The 17,237-nt window shown below is 50.6% G+C and overlaps 1 long non-coding RNA gene across 1 annotated transcript; it reads left to right on the top strand.

Annotated features, from left to right (window-relative positions):
* Positions 1–396: 396 nt before the first annotated feature.
* Positions 397–6,583, top strand: LOC128823236 (uncharacterized). Its single transcript, XR_008441705.1, has 3 exons — positions 397–1,656; positions 2,938–3,253; positions 4,429–6,583. It is a non-coding gene; the product is annotated as an uncharacterized LOC128823236 (long non-coding RNA).
* The last annotated feature ends 10,654 nt before the right edge of the window (positions 6,584–17,237 follow it).

Raw genomic sequence — 17,237 nt, forward strand, 5'->3', positions numbered from 1 at the left:
ATTTGCTTGTGTTAACTGTGATTAATTTACAGCCCTAATTATACAGAGAGAGAGAGAGAACAACACTGACAACTGGAAAAGTTGTATTCAGGGCCGGTGCAAGGAAGTTTGGTGCCCTAGGCGAAACTTTCACCTTGCGTACCCCCCCAGCCCTGCGGCAGCTCCCCGCCCCCCGCAGCAGCTTTCCCCCCCTCTGCCCTGAGGCACCCCCTCCGCAGCAGCTCCCCACCCCAGCTCACCTCTGCTCCGCCTCCTCCCCGAGCACACCGCCCCCGCTCTAATTCTCCTCCCCTCCCAGGCTTGCGGCGCCAAACAGCTGATTGGCGCCGCAAACCTGGGAGGTGGGAGAAGTGGAGCAGTGACGGCGTGCTCGGGGAGGAGGCGTAGCAGAGGTGAGCTGGGGTGGGGAGCCCTGCGGCAGCTCCCCTCCTCGAGGCACCCCCACGGCAGCTCCCCAGCTCACCTCTGCTCTGCCTCCTCCCCGAGCACACCACCCCCACTCTAACTCTCCTCCCCTCCCAGGCTTGTGGCGCCAAACAGCTGATTGGCGCTGTAAGCCTGGGAGGCGGGAGAAGTGGAGTTGCGACTGTGCGCTCGGGGAGGGGGTGTAGGAACGATGTAAAAAAAAATTGGGGGCACTGCTTTTTGGCTCCCCCAAATCTTGGCGCCCTAGGCAACCGCCTAGTTTGCCTAAATGGTAGCACCGGCCCTGGTTGTATTCCTGGTGTGCTGGACCACTGTGATCCCTTCATGGAACACCAGCATTGTGCACAGACTCCTGGTCAGAGTTGTGCGGGGGGGGGGGAGGGTTAGCGGGATCCTCCCCTACAAAATGTACCCTTTAGCCTAGAAGAAGATGAAATAGGCTGGGAGCCTTGAGATCAGGAGCCAAGACCTGGCGTACTCTAAACAGTTAAGTCAACACAAGACAGCTTACATTGACTTAACTGTGTATGCATTTACACTTCATCTACATCTACAGCTCTGGCCACTGTAACTGCCCCATGATGCTGTCTTAATAACACCACATCCCCGAGTGGTGTAGAGTCAAGGTCGACGTAGTTAAGTCAATGCAGTGTCAGTGTAGACCCTGTGTTACTTACATCAACTGTTCGTGGTCTCCAGGAGGTGTCTCCACCCTGACTGCTCTGGTCACCATTGTGAACTCCATTGCCCAGCGGCCAGGGAACTGCTCCTCCCCTTTAAAGCCCTGCATTTTTGAAATGCTATGTCCTGGTTGCCCAGCTTGGAGAGCACACCTAGCAACTCTAGAGCATGCCGGGCAACTGCCCAGCTAACCACGTTGGCTACACGCTGCAGACGCACTCCTGCCTGGAGTACACAGGACATGGTGGATCTCCTGGGTCTGCCAGGCACAGGTCCGATCCAGCCATAGAAACATCAACATCTACAAGCAGATCGCTTGGGTCATGGAAGTACAAGGGCTATAGGAGGGATGCAGCAATGCCGTGAGAAAGCCAAGGGGCTGCTTCAGGCGTACCAGAAGGCAAGGGAGGCTAACAGTTGCTCTGGTGCATAGTTACAGACCTGCTGCTTTTACAAAGAGCCATCCTCAAACTCCACCCCACACCCACACACCAAGAGCCCCGTGGACACTGGGAGGTCCCTGCCGTGAGCACGGACAAGGAAGACAAGGTCAGGAGTGCCATTTCAGATTTTGGTGGGGGTGGCAACTTTAATGTGATTCCGGGGTCTATTTGGGCACCTGAAAATGCTATTTGGAACACTTCAGCAGTGTCCTTTTGATTCGTGAGAACATACACTGCAAGTTTTCCAGATTAAAGAAAAACAAGACAGAAAATATGGCCGTTCTTATGTTCCTATGTTCAGCAAGTTAAAAAAGTATGGATTGGATGAATGGACTATAAGCTGGATAGAAAACTGGCTAGATTGTGGGACTCAACATAGTGATCAATGGCTCAATGTCTAGTTGACAGCCGGTATCAAGCAGAGTGCCCCAAGGGTCGGTCCTGGGGCCGGTTTTGTTCAACATCTTTATTAATGATCTGGATTACGGGATTAATTGCACCCTCAGCAAGTTCGCAGATAACACTAAGATGGGGGGAGAGGTAGATACAATGGAGGGTAGGGATAGGGTCCAGAGTGACCTAGACAAATTGGAGGATTGGCCAAAAGAAATCTGATGAGGTTCAACAAGGACAAATGCAGAGTCCTGCATTTAGGAAGGAAGAATCCCATGCCCCTCTACAGGCTGGGGACCAACTGGCTAAGCAGCAGTTCTGCAGAAAAGGACCTGGGGATTACAGTGGACGAGAAGCTGGATATGAGTGAGCAGTGTGCCCTTGTTGCCAAGAAGGCCAATGGCATATTGGGCTGTATTAGTAGGAGCATTGCCAGCAGATCGAGGGAAGTGATTATTCCCCTCTATTTGGCTCTGGTGAGGCCACACCTGGAGTACTGCATCCAGTTTTGGTCCCCACACTATAGAAGGGATGTGGACAAATTGGAGAGAGTCCAGCGGAGGGCAACGAAAATGATTAGGGGGCTGAGGCACGTGACTTACGAGGAGAGGCTGAGGGAACTGGGGATCTGTTGGGACATATCATCCCGAGTCCCCTTCCTCCCTTCTTTTCTGGCTCAGCCATTCCACTGGTGTGGATGGAGAGTCCCTCAAGGCCACATTTACAGCTGCTGAAGGTACAATACACAGAGTTCAGTGTATTCAAGATAAATCTAAACTTAGGATACTGAACTCACTCCCCTTGATCCACACAAGTTGTAAGCACTACAGTCTCATTTCTCCTTGGGATCTATACTGCACAGGAGCACTCACAGCACCAGCCGTGGTGAATACAGCCCTGGGGTGGGGGGCGAATGGGGGAAATGATGGGGGTAGATCATGGGCACGAGTGTGTATAGGGCAATTGAACTGAATACTGGCACCATTATCCACAGGACTTGGAGGATCACCCTTGCAGACAACATGGACAGGGACAGAGCGGAGAGGAGAAAGGCGCAGGAAAAGGAGAAGAATGTGCAGCAGGAGATGCTTGTACATCTCAGGCAGCAGACAGACAGGCTGCAGACTCTGGTGGACCTGCAGGTTCAACAATCCCATGCTAACCTCTCTCTGCAGCCCATAAAGAACTGCATATCGGGACCTCCCTACACCCCTGCAACATTCCCCATGGCATCAGGGGTTGCTGAACTACCCCTATCCCTCCACTTCTGGGACATTAAAGACATTCACAGCTTCACATGTCTTTCACAGGTCAGTGTATAGGTATCTGAAATGGAAATGATTGTTCTTTCCCCTTCATAAGTTTTTTTCCCTCTAATTTATTAAGTTATAAATGTTTTCTATTTGCATTGTTAGGCAATAAAAGTCTGGTTTTAGAAATATAATTCTTCTTTATTAGTTCACAACATATGCTGGGTGGTGCTGGCATCATTCACAGACAATTTTAATACGTGCATTGGTAATGTTATATTACCACACACACAGCACACACCAAAGGGTTCATACAGGGCTTCAAAAGAGCAAGGACAGGTTGTATACACTACAGCAATACACACTACTCTGACTCACAATTAAAATGGTCTTTCAAAGCCTCGCTGAGTTGTATAGCTCTTCATTGAGCTTTTCTTATAGCCCTGCTTATCTGACTGCTCAAAATTAGCAGACTGCCATTCTACCTTCACTGTGGAAGTTTTCCCCCTTTGCTTCACAGATATTATGGAGGACACAGCAGGTAGCTATAACCATTGGAATTTTTTTTTCCACTGAGGTCCTGTCTCATGAGCAGAAAGCACCAGCGACCAGTCAAATGACCAAAGGCACATTCAACTATCATTCTGCACCTGCTCAGCCTGTAGTTGAAGTGCATTTTGGTGCTGTCGAGATGGCTGGTGTGTGGCTTCATAAGCCATGAGAGCAAGGGGTAGGCTGAGTCTCCCACGATAACTACTGGCATTTCAACACTGGGAAAGAAAGTCAGGAAGGAAAGTCCCTGCCTGCAGCTTTCTAAACAGTCCTGTGTTCTTAAAGATGCGTGTGTCATGCACCTTCCCTGACTGGCCTACATTGATGTCAGTAAAGCATCCCTGGCAATCCACCAGCACTTGCATTACCATAGAAAAGTAGCCCTTTCTGTTGATGTACTCAGCGGCAAGGTGGTCTAGTGTCAAAATTGGGATGTGCATGCCATCCATCACCCCGCCACAGTTTGGGAACCTCATTGCTGCAAACCATCCATTATGTCCTGCACACTGCCCGGGGTCTCAGTCCTTCATAGCAGGAGGCGATTAATGTCCCTGCACACTTGCATAACAACAGCCCCTGTGGTGGATTTCCCAACTCTAATTGACTCCCAACAGATCAGTAAGAATCTGGTGTTGCAAGTTTCCACTGTGTGATCACCACTTGTTTCTTCACTGTCAGTGCAGCTCTCAGTCTGGTGTCCCTGTGCTGGAGGTCTGGGGCGAGTCTGGTGCACAGATCCAGGAATGTGGCCTTGTTCGTCTGAAAGTTCTGCAGCCACTACTCGTCATCACAAACCTGTATGACAATGCGATCCCACCAGTCAGTGCTTGTTTCTTGGGCTCAAAACTGGCACTCTACTGTCTGAAGCTGCTCTGTGAATGCCACCAACACCTTTGATTTGTTTCTTTTTATGTCCCACGGCAAGCTAGCCTCCAGAGAATCATCACGTTCCCTGTGGCTCCCCTTGTGGCTCTGCAAATACTGGAGGATCAGGTGGATATTCACGCAACACTCATCACACTAGTGCAGAGCTGTGCATGATCTATGCGTCTGTCACAGATGGCAGACAGTGAGGAGGGACATTCAGGTTTGTGCAGGTGATTTTGAAAAGGACACAAAATATCATGGGATGCAGATGAAATTATGAGATAGAGAACACTGCATTGTAGGAAGTTGAACCCATGCTACCAGACACCCTGTGTGGTTCGTTTCAGCCCCACGAAGCATTGCAAAATCTTCCCAAAACACCCTGCGCTACATGGCGGCAAGTTGCGCAATGGGACAGCTACCCACAGTTCACTGCTCTCTGCATCGATACAAGCGCTCCTAGTGAGAATGCGCACTGCCGACACAAGGAGCATAATGTGGACACACAGAAGCAATGTAATAACTGCAGCAGCTTTGTGCCAGCATAATTTAGGTCTACATAATTTTGTAGTGTACACATGGCCCAAATCTCTTCTGCTGCTGACTGCTATCAATATAGCTGCATGTTTTACAACCCTTATTTTTGCCAAAGGTTCATTATGCTAGGAGCAGACAACTCTCATTTCTCCAGTTCTACATTTAAACTAACTGAGATTGCACAAGGTCACATCAGGTAGAACTGGGATTAGAACTCAACTCTCCAATAGTATAGACCCAAGTCATTTGAATGCTAACACAGTCTTTTGCCACAAAGTTGATCACTGTATATGTTTTCTAGCCACTGCTGAAATCAACAGAAATGTTTCCCTTCCAGATCCAGGAACAGAACCCAAGAATTCTGATTTCCCACCATCCTTGGTCATTAAATGGCTATGCAGCCCACTTGAAAAGTGTGTTAGTTCAAATAGTTAAGAGAAGGCATTTAGCTGGGAAGGCCTTGTGTTCAAACTCAGTTGCTGATCCGTGATGAGGATGCTGTGGTTCTAAGTGATGGAATTTCTGTTCTGCTAATTAAGGTTGTAATGAAGTTTATTTTTAAAACCAAATTTTGTCAGATTTGAGAGGATGCAGATTGTCAGATCAGCCTGAACTTATGTTGGGGGCCTGAGATACAGTCCATGAAGTCACTCCTAGGAGAGCCAAGGACTTTCTGTGATGCTCTGTACCTCGGGGGAACACCCAGCACCCCCATGTTCATCCTTGTAAAATGATTGTGTGGTATCCAATGCAAAATTTGTCATGTCAGGTGTCTTCGGAAGGCTCATGATGCACTGAGCATGGTTGTTATATTGATGTTATAATAATTGTTAGAGTGATGTTATAGTAATGTTATAGGTTATAATTTCATGAATATAGTTGAGACTGAAAATGAATCCTCATGGGTTAAAGCAAGGCCAGGCAAAAGCTCTTCAAGAGCAGAGGGGCAGTTCACACCTCATCAGGGCATGGATGGGACAAACCCAGTGCAGCCTCACAGGAACAAAGGACACTGGCCTAGGCAGCAATAAAAGAATCTCTTAGACTCTCGAGGGAGTCACCCTCCTTCTTTTGGTCAGTTTGGAACTGCAATGAGGTAATGCTCACCTGACTCTGAAGGGTGGGGGCAAAGCCAAGAGGGAAGAAAGAACATGATAAAAGGGAAAGACATTTTGCCATGTTCTCTCTCTCTTCCACCTCCATCTGCAGACACCACCACCCAGCAACTGAAGCGCTGATCAAAGGGGAGAGCCTGGCTGAAGAGCAATCAGCCAGCTTGTGGTGAGACGCATCTACGTTTGTACGGACATTAAAAGTGTTAAGATCAGCTTAGGATGCATTTTCTTTTTATTTCATTTGACCAAATCTGACTTGTTATGCTTTGACTTAGAATCACTTAAAATCTATCTTTATAGTTAATAAATCCGTTTGTTTATTCTATCTGAAGCAGTACATTTGGTTTGAAGCCTGTCAGAGACTCTCCTTGGGATAACAAGCCTGGTACATATCAAGGTCTTTGTTAAATTGACAAACTCATATAAGCTTGCAGCGTCCAGCTGGCATGACGACACTGCAAGACAGAGGTTCCTAGGGTTGTGTCTGGGACCGGAGATATTGGCTAGTGTCATTCAATTGTACAATCCAAGGAGCAGTTTACATGCCAGAGGCTGTGCGTGAACAGCCCAGGAGCGGGGGTTCTCACAGCAGAGCAGGGTAAGGCTGGCTCCCAGAGTCAAGGATTGGAGTGACCTAGCAGATAACCTGTCCACATCACACCAGAGGGGAACGTCACACCCTCACACAGCAGCACCAATTCTTATCCACCCTGTCTCTCTGAAAGGGTAAGCCGAATTTATGTGCTTAGCTGTGTTATCTGGACAATGGAGCTATTCCTACGTGACCACCTCCATGCTGCTCTATGTTAAGCACAGACAGTTTTGCCTAGCAATACTTGAACACGTTGAAATGGGTGCGTAGTGAATGAGAAGATAGACCTGTGGTTAAGGGACACATACTAGGACCACAAGAAGTGGGTTCTAGGGCTGGTCTGCCACGCACTCTGAGTGATATGGAGCAAATTGTATCAAGCACAGTCCTTGGAGGCACAAGTCGTGAGGTGGCCTTTGTCTCTGTGCCTCAGTTCCTGTCAGTAAATGGGGATATCCAAATACCGGCATCTCACAAGGAGCTGTGTTAATAAACCCAGAATGATTTGGGACATGAAAAAGGCCAGAGCTGTCCAGGGAGCAATGAGTGGGCTGAAGCTTTCTTGGGTGTGGAGGAGAAGTGCAGGAGACCTAGAGCTGCGGGAGGGGTTATGGGCATGGCAGTAAAGTTGGCACTGTCCCTGCGGTGTAAGGGGAGGGGGCTGGATCTCTGTTGGGCAGGGGCTGAAGGGCGTGCAAGGATCAGAAAGACCCAGGGGATATGGAAAATTGGGCTGGGGAGCCAGGGCACAAGGCTGGGTCAGTCCTTACAAGGTTTGTGTAGAGACTGGGGATTGGTCCTGCTTTGAGCAGGGGGTTGGACTAGATGACCTCCTGAGGTCCCTTCCAACCCTGATATTCTATGATTCTATGAACTTGGCCTGGTACGGGTTTGAGGGTAGTTTTGTGTCAGTGTAATGGGTATTTTAGCCTGTCAGTCCTTTGATGAAATGGTGACACTTAAGGAGCCGTTGTGTATGCCGTTCCCTCCAATGGGGGCTGTTTCTGGAGCACTGTCAGGGATGACCACAGAATTCAACTTTCCGAGACTTAAAGAAACCTCCAGTATTGTCTGCAAAGCCCGGGTATCCCAGAGGTTAAACCACTCCATTGACAGAGATGTCAGAGCCTCCTGCAGCCTGGTTCAGTCACCTGTTTTTAAAAAAGGAAATTCATTTACAAAAGCCTTCATTATGCTGAAGCTACGCTTGGTGCCTTACAACAGTGCCCTGTGCCTGGCCAGGACTGGTATGGGACTTCAAACCCCCAAACTCAAACATTAGGAATCCAGGAAATGCTCGGTTACAACCTCTCCACGTCTCCCTAGAAGAAATGTTCATGTGAGAAGGAAAAACAAACAAACCCGACTTACAAACCCAGCAAATGCATAGTTAAGGTGCTGCTCCAAGCAGGACATATAGGCCCAGCCTTAATTCTGCCTCTGGAGGGATCACAATAGGAACTGGAATTATATAGTACGACACTGCTCCCTCACAAAAAGGCCTATTTCCTCTGTCACACCATAACACCAAGCCAGGATTCCTGTTCATATAGTCCAACGTGACCCTCAATGTCGCTTTGTTGTTCCTACTATTGGAAATAAGGAAGTATCTGAAAGTTGCTCAGGAAACTCTTGAATTTCACTCTGCTTGTCTAGGAGTTCTGCTGCTGGTCAGTGCCTGAATCTAAGCCACATTAAGGCCTGGCCTGCACTAGAAAATTAAGTCAGCTTAACTATGTTGCTCACGGTGTGAAAAAACCACAGCCCTGAGTGGTGTAGTTAAGCCGACCTAACCCCCAGTGTAGACAGTGGGAAGTTGACCTAGCTACCGCCTCTCTGGGAGGTGGATTACCTACACAGGGGTTCTCAAACTTCATTGCACCGCAACCCTCTTCTGACAACAAAAATTACTACACGACCCCAGGAGGGGGGACTGAAGCCCAAGCCACACTACTCTGGGTGGGAGGGCCAAAGCTGAAGCTCAAGGGATTCAGTCCCAGGCAGGGGGCCTGTAACCTAAGCCCCACCGCCCAGGGCTGAAGCCCTCAGGCTTTGGCTTCGGCCCCAGGTGGTGGGGCTCGGGCTACAGCCCTGGGCCCCAGCAAGTCTAAGCCAGCCCTGGCCACTTTGGGGTCCCGATCCACATTTTGAGAACTGCTGGCCTACACCAATGGGAGAGGCCACTTTGGGGTCCCGACCCACAGTTTGAGAACTGCTGGCCTACACCAATGGGAGAATCCCTCCCATCTGCATTGGTAGTGTCTACACTGAAGAGCTACAGCAGTGCAGCTTCAGTGGAGCAACTCTGCTGTTGTATCGTTTTAAGTGTAGACATTCCTTAGGTGTTGGAGAGTGGTTTGCTTTAGAAGAGCTCGCCCTGGTCAGAGGGAATAATGAGGGTATTGGAATGACTTTGCAGTGTTTATTTTGTGCCTATTGGCAGTGGCAAGGAAGTTTCACAGCCAGTTTGATTGAGCCAAAAAAAGTAGTGTATCTTTAGCAAGTGTTGAAAAGCAGAATGAAAATGCACGGCTGACAGGATTAATGAGGACAATGTTACAAAAAACTTGCCTTCAAATCCTAACAAATGTCTGTATTTTTATTTCAAGTAGCTGAGCTGTCATACTTCAAAAGTTGAGAAATAAACACTGCTTCCTTCGGTTATAGGCCCTCTCATTTACACTGAGAGAGCGAGAAGAGAGATTTGCTTAATTGTCCCTCCCACAAAGCCACCGAGACAACTCTCCTAAAAGAGGAGTATGGCTGGAAATACTGCACACCAGCCCCCTCTGGTGGCAGCGTGCTTTATGACGCTACAGCAACCCCTCTGATTGATTCAGGAGCAGCATCTGTGGTAAGATGTTTGGTTGCGTGTGTGTTCTCTCTGTGTATTGTCCCAGCTCTGTGCAGACAGCTGGCACACCAGACCTTGAGCGAACTGCCCAATGACCACAGGATCTGTTAAGGGATGAAGGCACCCAGCCAGGTTTATTGTTGATGAAGCACCATACTAGTATCCCGCAGACTCTACTGGACCACTAATACATGTATGCCCATAACAATGGACCGGCTCAGTGAATGGTGGGACTTTCCATTCTCCCCTCGGCTAGACAGAGACACTCGTTCTGAGACTCCATTTTATACATCAATACAAACAAGTTACGTACTGCCCCTCTGACATAGTTAGTTGACACCCTCTGAGGTAGCCGGTTACCACCCATCACCTTGTACATCTCTATCCATCACACTGTCATCCTGACCTTATTTTTAGGGTGGGTCAGCATGTTCCTGTTCTCTTTAGGGAATGTGTTGGTATTTAGGTGTTCTGGTACCACTCTTCTGGAATGTGTTTGCGTGAATGCTTTGTGCCTAGCACCTCTTAGGAATGTGTTTTTGCAGTATCAGCTCTGTTCTTGCCAGCTTCTGTGAGCAGGGCTTGCCTCTCACTCACAGCCTGATTTTGCTTTATATCAGCAAAGTTATGACCACAACTTTAGCCCAGCGAGGCCTCTGATACAAGGGCTTATGTCTCAGGCTCTCTTCCTACTATAGCATCTATGTTATTATTTGTATGTTTTACTTAGTCTGCCATCAGAGATTAAGCATCTGTTCCCCATATCCATTCCCATGCAACCCCATAAAAACAAAACTATAAATGAATCAGCATGTTTCTCCGACAGTCCGGGAAAGAAGAGGGAGACTGTAATTGCAGTTTCTATTTTTCGATATGTGGTAGGTGCTCAGACACTGTGGTGATGAGGTCATAAAAGCCCTACGTCTCCATAAAGGAGGTGACATCTTTCTCTCCCAGGGACTGATCCTGCAAAGTTCTGTGCATCCTCAGCTCTCAGGGTATGTCTACACTGCAATAAAACATCCATGGCTGGCCCAGGTCAGCTGATGTGGGCTCCTGGGTCTCAGACTGCAGGGCTATAAAATAGCAGTGGAGATGTTGGGGCTTGGGCCAGCTGTGGGCGTTTTATTGCCATGTAGACATGGCCCCAGTGAGATCAGCAGGAAATAAGGTGACACGGCACCTCAAGATCAGGCCCCTTTTGCCCCAGGATTTCAATGCAGTTTACAAACATTGGCAAACGGACAGAGCCTGGACTTCTCCAGGAGTGGGCCATTGAGGGAGGGATCTGTAATAGCTCACTAAACAGAAATGCACAGCAATGTGATCAGTCAATTCCAAGACATTATCGCTCGTGTTAATTTCCTGCCAAATTCTGAAGATGCAATTAAGTAAGCCGACAATTTGAAACATTTTACTTCTTATGTCAAAATGCATTATAATCCTAATTTGATAATGCCTGCTAATGGCCCATTAGCTACCCTTAGCTTCTCCTCAGGTCAGCTAACATCCCACTGCTGCGAGGCGGTTGGCAGCAGAGAGATGGCAGTGTTCACATCATTAGAGATTATTGCTTCAGCAGCACGACAAAAAGACAGACAACAAAACCCAGTTTACTTGTCACTAGGGTGTTTATCTGACTCTAGATTTCAGGGTTAACTTTTACAGCTGTCCCCATTTGGCAAAAGGAGCCTATTTTTCTAGCTCTTGTCTGCAGTGAACGGTGAGAGAGATGCTGCAGTAATACAAAAACCCTTACCAGACTTACAGTGTAAGGGCCCCTTTCTGCGGACCAGCAGAATTAGGGTGTCTCTGGCCACGCTTCTCCCCAGCCCCAAACCATGTGCTGCCATGTCCAGGTTTCTTTTCTTAAACCTTGCCAAAGTTGGCAAACAAACAGAAAAACACTCTTAACATCTTCCTTAGCCTTGGAGCCATCCCTCCCCAGGATCTCTGGCATTCCTGCGCCTAGCAGCCACCCCGTTTCAGTCAGCACGGCTGCCTTCCTTGATTGTCAGCCCCAGAGCTGCTTCTCTGAGCCCCTGGCCCCTTGCTCCAGTGACCCACCACAGACACTAACTCCACTCCAGTGTGGCTTTCCCTTCCCAGGGCTGTCTCAGTCCATCTCCTCCAGCTGCCCACTAGCAGCCCTTCATGGCCCAGGTGTAGGCCAGCCCCCATTAATTGGATGGCTTGGACTCACCTGCTCTGGGCTTAGGTCCGCCGCTGGGACCAACTACCCTAGTCCTAAAGCCTGAATTCAGCAAGCACCAAAGGATATGCCTAGCTATACGCATGTGAGTGGTCCCACTCAATTGAATTTGGTGCGTCGAGTTTAAGTACCTTGGTATATCAGGTCACTTTACACATGGGCTTAAGTGCCTCCCTGAATCAGGGCCCAAGTTAGTCAAACTGGAAGAATTTTGCACTTTTCCCAGCATGGAAGATGAAAAACGTTTCCCCTTTTGTTTCTAGTCAGTATAACTCATGTTCTCATGCCCCATCACCACAGCATAATGGCCTAGGGGAATGCTGATCATTAAGGATACAATTCTGTTACGGAGGTCACGGAGGCCAGGGATTCCAGGACTTTCCGGGACCTCCATGACTTGCTGTATGTCAGGGCTGGAGCAGCTGTCAGCCCCGGGGCCACCGGAACAGCTGATCGGCGGGCAGCCCCAGGACCATCGGACAGGGCCATCCCTAGCCATTTGGGAGCCCTACGCAGCCTCCCCCCTGCAGCATTTTGGAGGCAGGAGCCGTGGGGGGTCACTTTTGGGGGCCCCACAAGCCCAGAGAGGCACGGGGGATTAGCGGGGAGCTGTGTTGCTCGGGGAAGGGGGTTTGGGGGAAGGGATTCCCCCCCTTACTCACCGGCAGCGGCGGGAAGTAGAGCAGTCCAGCCCCAACCTGCTCTTCCCCACCAGCTCCCAGGGCGGTGCTCCGCTTCCCCCGGTGAGAGCTGGGGGTGGTCCTTCCCCCAACCCCAGTGACATGGCTGGGGCCGGGGCAAGGGAACCAGAGCGGGCTGGGGCCGCGTCTCTCTGCTTCCTGCCGCCGGTGAGTGTGGGGGGGCGATCCTTTCCCCTCACTCACCGGCGACAGGAAGCGGAGCGCCGTGGCTGGGATCTCGCAGAGTAGAGCGGGCTGGGGCCGGGTTGCCCCGCTTCCCGCCGCTGCAGGTGAGGGCTGGGTCGCTGGGGGAAGAGGTGGAATGGGGGTGGGCTGGGGGCGGAGCAAGGGGGAAGGGTAAGAGGCAGGGCGGAGGGAGTTGTCTGGGGCCCCCTTGGTTCTGGAGCAGCAGCGATCAGCCCTTTCGGCACGCTGTCCCCCCCTACCCCCAGGGTATTTTTAGCAAAAGTCAGGGACAGGTTTCAGGCTTCAATGAATTTTTCTTTATTGCCCATGACCTGTCCCGGACTTTTACTAAAAATACCTATGACAGAATCTTAACCTTATTGATAATGCAACTCAGATCAAAAACATTTTTTTGACATACATTCAATTTTGGCCCTAAACTAGTTAAATAATCCCCAAATCTAAAGCCACCTGCTGAAATCTGTATTTGTGTGGGGAGGGGAAGGAGGCCGGAGTTGGGGGGCGGTTACAAACAGAACGGTCTTGGTTTTCTTAAAGTCCATTCATGATAATAAATAAGAGGCCATAGAATGTAGTGGTTTAAATCAGAACTGCCCAATCTGTTCAACAGGGAGATCTGCTTAAACAGTGACAGACCCATATGGTAGGATTGCCAACTTTCTATCTGCAGAAAACCAAACACCCTTGCTCCTCCCCTGCCCCGCTCCTTCCCCGAGGCTCTGTCCCTGCCCTACCCCCTCTCTGAGGCCTCCCCCACTCCATCCCCCCCTCCCTCCGTAGCTCATTTTCACTGGCCTGGGGCGGGGGGTTGGGATGTGAGAGGCAGTGAGGGCTCCGGCTGGGGGTGTGGGCTCTGGGGTGAGGCCAGAGATGAAGGGTTTGGGGTGCAGGGTGTGGGCTCCGGGCTGGTGGCTGGGGCCAAGGGGTTCAGAGTGTGGGAGGAGGCTCCAGGGTGGGGCAGGGGGTTGGAGTATGGGAGGGGATGCGGTCTCCAGAAGGGAGTTTGGATTCGGGAAGGGGCTCAGGGTTGGGGTGTAGGAGGGATTCCAGGCTCCAGGAGGGAACTGGGATGTGGGAGGGGGGCTGGGGCAAGGGGTTGGGGTGCAGAAGGGGATTTTGGGGTGCAGGCTCCAGCCAGGCAGTGCTTATCTCATGCGGCTCCTGGTCAGTGGCGCAATGGAGCTAAGGCCTGCCTTTACTCTGCACAGCTCCTGGAAGTGGCTGGCATGTCTGGCCTGGCTCCTAGGCACAGGGGTGGCCAAGTGGCTCCGAGGATCCTGGCCAATGGGAGCTGTGGAGCCGGCATTTGGGGCAGGGGCAGCACGTGGAGCCCCTGAGCCCCCTCCCACACCCAAGTTCCCTCCAGAAGCCTGGACCCCACACCCACTCCCACACCCCAACCCCAGCCCTGAGCCCCTCCTGCACCCAAACTCCCTCCTGGAGCCTGGACCCTGCAACCCCTCCTGCCCCCCAACCCGCCTGCCCCAGCCCTGAGCCCCCTCCTGCACCCCAAACCCCTCATCTCCTGCCCCACCCCAGAGCTCACACCCCCAGCTGGAGCCTGCACCCCCTCCTGCATCCCAACCCTCTGCCCCCACCTGAGCCCCCTCCTGCACCCCAAACCCCTCATCCCCTGCCCCACCCCAGAGCTCACACCCCCAGCTGGAGCCTGCACCCCCTCCTGCACCCCAACCCTCTGTCTCCACCCTGAGCCCATTCCCACACACCAAACCACATGGATCCAGCCCTTAGCCCCCTCCTGCACTCCAAACCCCTCATCCCCAGCTTCACCCCTGTGCTTGCACCCCAACCCCATGTCCTGGCCCAGTGAAAGTGAGTGAGTGAGGGTGGGGATAGTGAGCGATGGAGGGAGAGGGGATGGAGTGAGTGGGGGCGGGGCCTCAGAGAAGGGACGGGGCAGGACAGAGCCTCCAGGCAGGGGCGGGGTAAGGGTGTTCATTTTTGTGCAATTAGAAAGTTGGCAACCCTAGGTGCAGGAGGGGGCTCAGAGTTGGGGCAGGGTGTTGGGTGCAGGCTCTGGGAGAGAGTTTGGGAGCAGGAGGGGGCTCAGAGCAGGTGCAGGAGGTTGGAGTGCGGGAGCAGATATGGGCTTCGGAGTGGGGCCAAAATGAGGGTTCACGGTGTAGAAGGGGCTTTGGGCTGGGGCAGGGGGTTGGGGTGTGGGAAGGGTTGCAGGGTGCAGGCTCCGAGAGGGAGTTTGTGTATGGGAGGAGGCTCAGGGCTGGGGCATGGGGTTGGGGTGCAGGGTGGGACTCCAGGCGACGCTCATCTCAGGTAGCTCCCGGAGGCAGCGACATCTCCCTCTGGCTTCGAGGCAGAGGTGTAGCCAGATGGCTCTGCGTGCTGCCCCTGCCTGTTGTGGTTCCCGGCCAATGAGAGCTGCGGAGCTGGCGCTCAGTGCAGGGGCAGCATGCAGGGCCAGGCAGGGAGCCTGCCAGCCCCATGCCAACCAGACCCTTAATGGCCCGGTCAGCAGTGCTGACTGGAGCCCCAGGGTCCCTTTTCAACTGGGCATTCCAGTCAAAAACAGGATGCCTGGCAACCCTACCATATGGTTCAAGGTGACAAAACCACTGCAGAAGTGATAGGAAAGAAGAAGGGAAAGGGCATATCAAGACGGAGAAAATGCAAGCCATTCGGGAAGCCACTCACTGCATGCTCTCCGACTAGCTGTATGGTGTCTGACAGGTTTGCAGGTTGCAGTTGTAAAGATTAGGGGTGACATTCCCCTCAAGTGCAGTTTGCACCAAATCAGTAGGAGGGGGAATGCAGGAAGTGTTTGCCTTGCTGCTTTCTGAGTGTTCCCCAGCAGAGGCTGCCTGGTGGATGCAATGCACTAATTAGCTTATCTCCTGAGCATACTAGCCATACTCCCTCCCTGGTCTCTGCCACTCACTTTTAGGGCAACTTTACCTTGCTGCAGGCCCCTCAGAGAAGCAGGGGTTGGAGGCAATTTGTGTCAGACTTTCTGCCACTGAGGTGCACCCACCCCTGGCTTACAGCCATTGAAGCCAACTTGTCATATTTTCCTGCTGCTGCATTCTCAGACCTATGCACCCAGGTTCCAGTTCAGGAGAGCTTGTAAGCACAGGCTTAACTTTAAGCATATGAGCAGTCACATACTTAAAAATAAGCACATGCCTAAGTGTTTCTTTGGATTGCGGCCATGGTGTTTTTCACTTGCAGGACTGAGTCGAACATCAACGTATTTAACCTTTCAATAAATGATCATTCTGATGTGTCTTTCCAATTTGTCATGACATTTATCTGGACATTCTCTGTTATAAAAATACCTACCAATCTATATTACTTGGGGGACTGTGCCTCTGCACATATGGGCTTACTGCCCATGAAAATAACAGAGTGTTTAGGCTAGATCCACAAAGAGAGTTAGGTGTCTAATTGGCATTTTAGGCACCTAAAAACCAACACTGAGATCCTCAAAACCCACACTCATCTGCCACCTAATCCTGTACAAGCCCAAATTCTCTAGCCACCTAAGTTTCTGCTGGTAAAATCCCCTAGGTGCCTAAATTTCTGCCATTGGGCATGCACACAGTCATGTAAGTCCTGACAATGCCAAGCTGCACGGGACCTAAGACCTGGTGGGATCCTCAAACTAGGTGTTCCCCCATCTATCTCATCTGGCTAGCTTAGGCGGTGCAGTGTGCTAGTTTGTGTGAGTCCCATTCTTAGGCACCGAACTGTCCCTATGCGTTGTATAGAGAGCCTGGCCACTTAACTCGGGGTGAGGATTCCACTAGGTGGCAGGACACCTGAAGTTATAGAGTTGCAACTCTGAGCCTACGTGCTCTTTATGGAACTAGCCCTTTGTATTTCAGTTCGAGCTGGCCAAATAATGAAACGACAGATTCTAGAATATATTCCTGGGCAAAGGAACTGACTTCACTCCGCTGCTGCTTGCAGCATCACAGTAGTTGTTATTTGTGAGTATTTGAACAATCAGATGAATGTGTTGGGGAATCCTGAAAGTTTCATGATATTTCATGAAAGTTTCAGTGGTTCACAGTCATGCAAACGGGGTCCCGCAGGGCTCGGTTCTGGGTCCAGTTCTGTTCAATATCTTCATCAATGATTTAGAAAATGGCATGGAGAGTACACTTATAAAGTTTGTGGATGATACCAAGCTGGGAGGGTTTGCAAGCGCTTTGGAGGATAGGATTAAAATTCAAAATGATCTGGACAAACTGGAGAAATGGTCTGAAGTAAATAGGATGAAATTCAATAAGGACAAATGCAAAGTACTGCAATTAGGAAGGAACAATCAGTTGCACACATACAAATTGGGAAATGACTGCCTAGGAAGGAGTACTGCCAAAAGGGATCTGGGGGTCATAGTGGACCACAAGCTAAATATGAGTCAACAGTGCAACACTGTTGCAAAAA

This window comes from Malaclemys terrapin, chromosome 15, assembly GCF_027887155.1.
Source record: "Malaclemys terrapin pileata isolate rMalTer1 chromosome 15, rMalTer1.hap1, whole genome shotgun sequence".
Classification (NCBI taxonomy): Eukaryota; Metazoa; Chordata; order Testudines; family Emydidae; genus Malaclemys; species Malaclemys terrapin.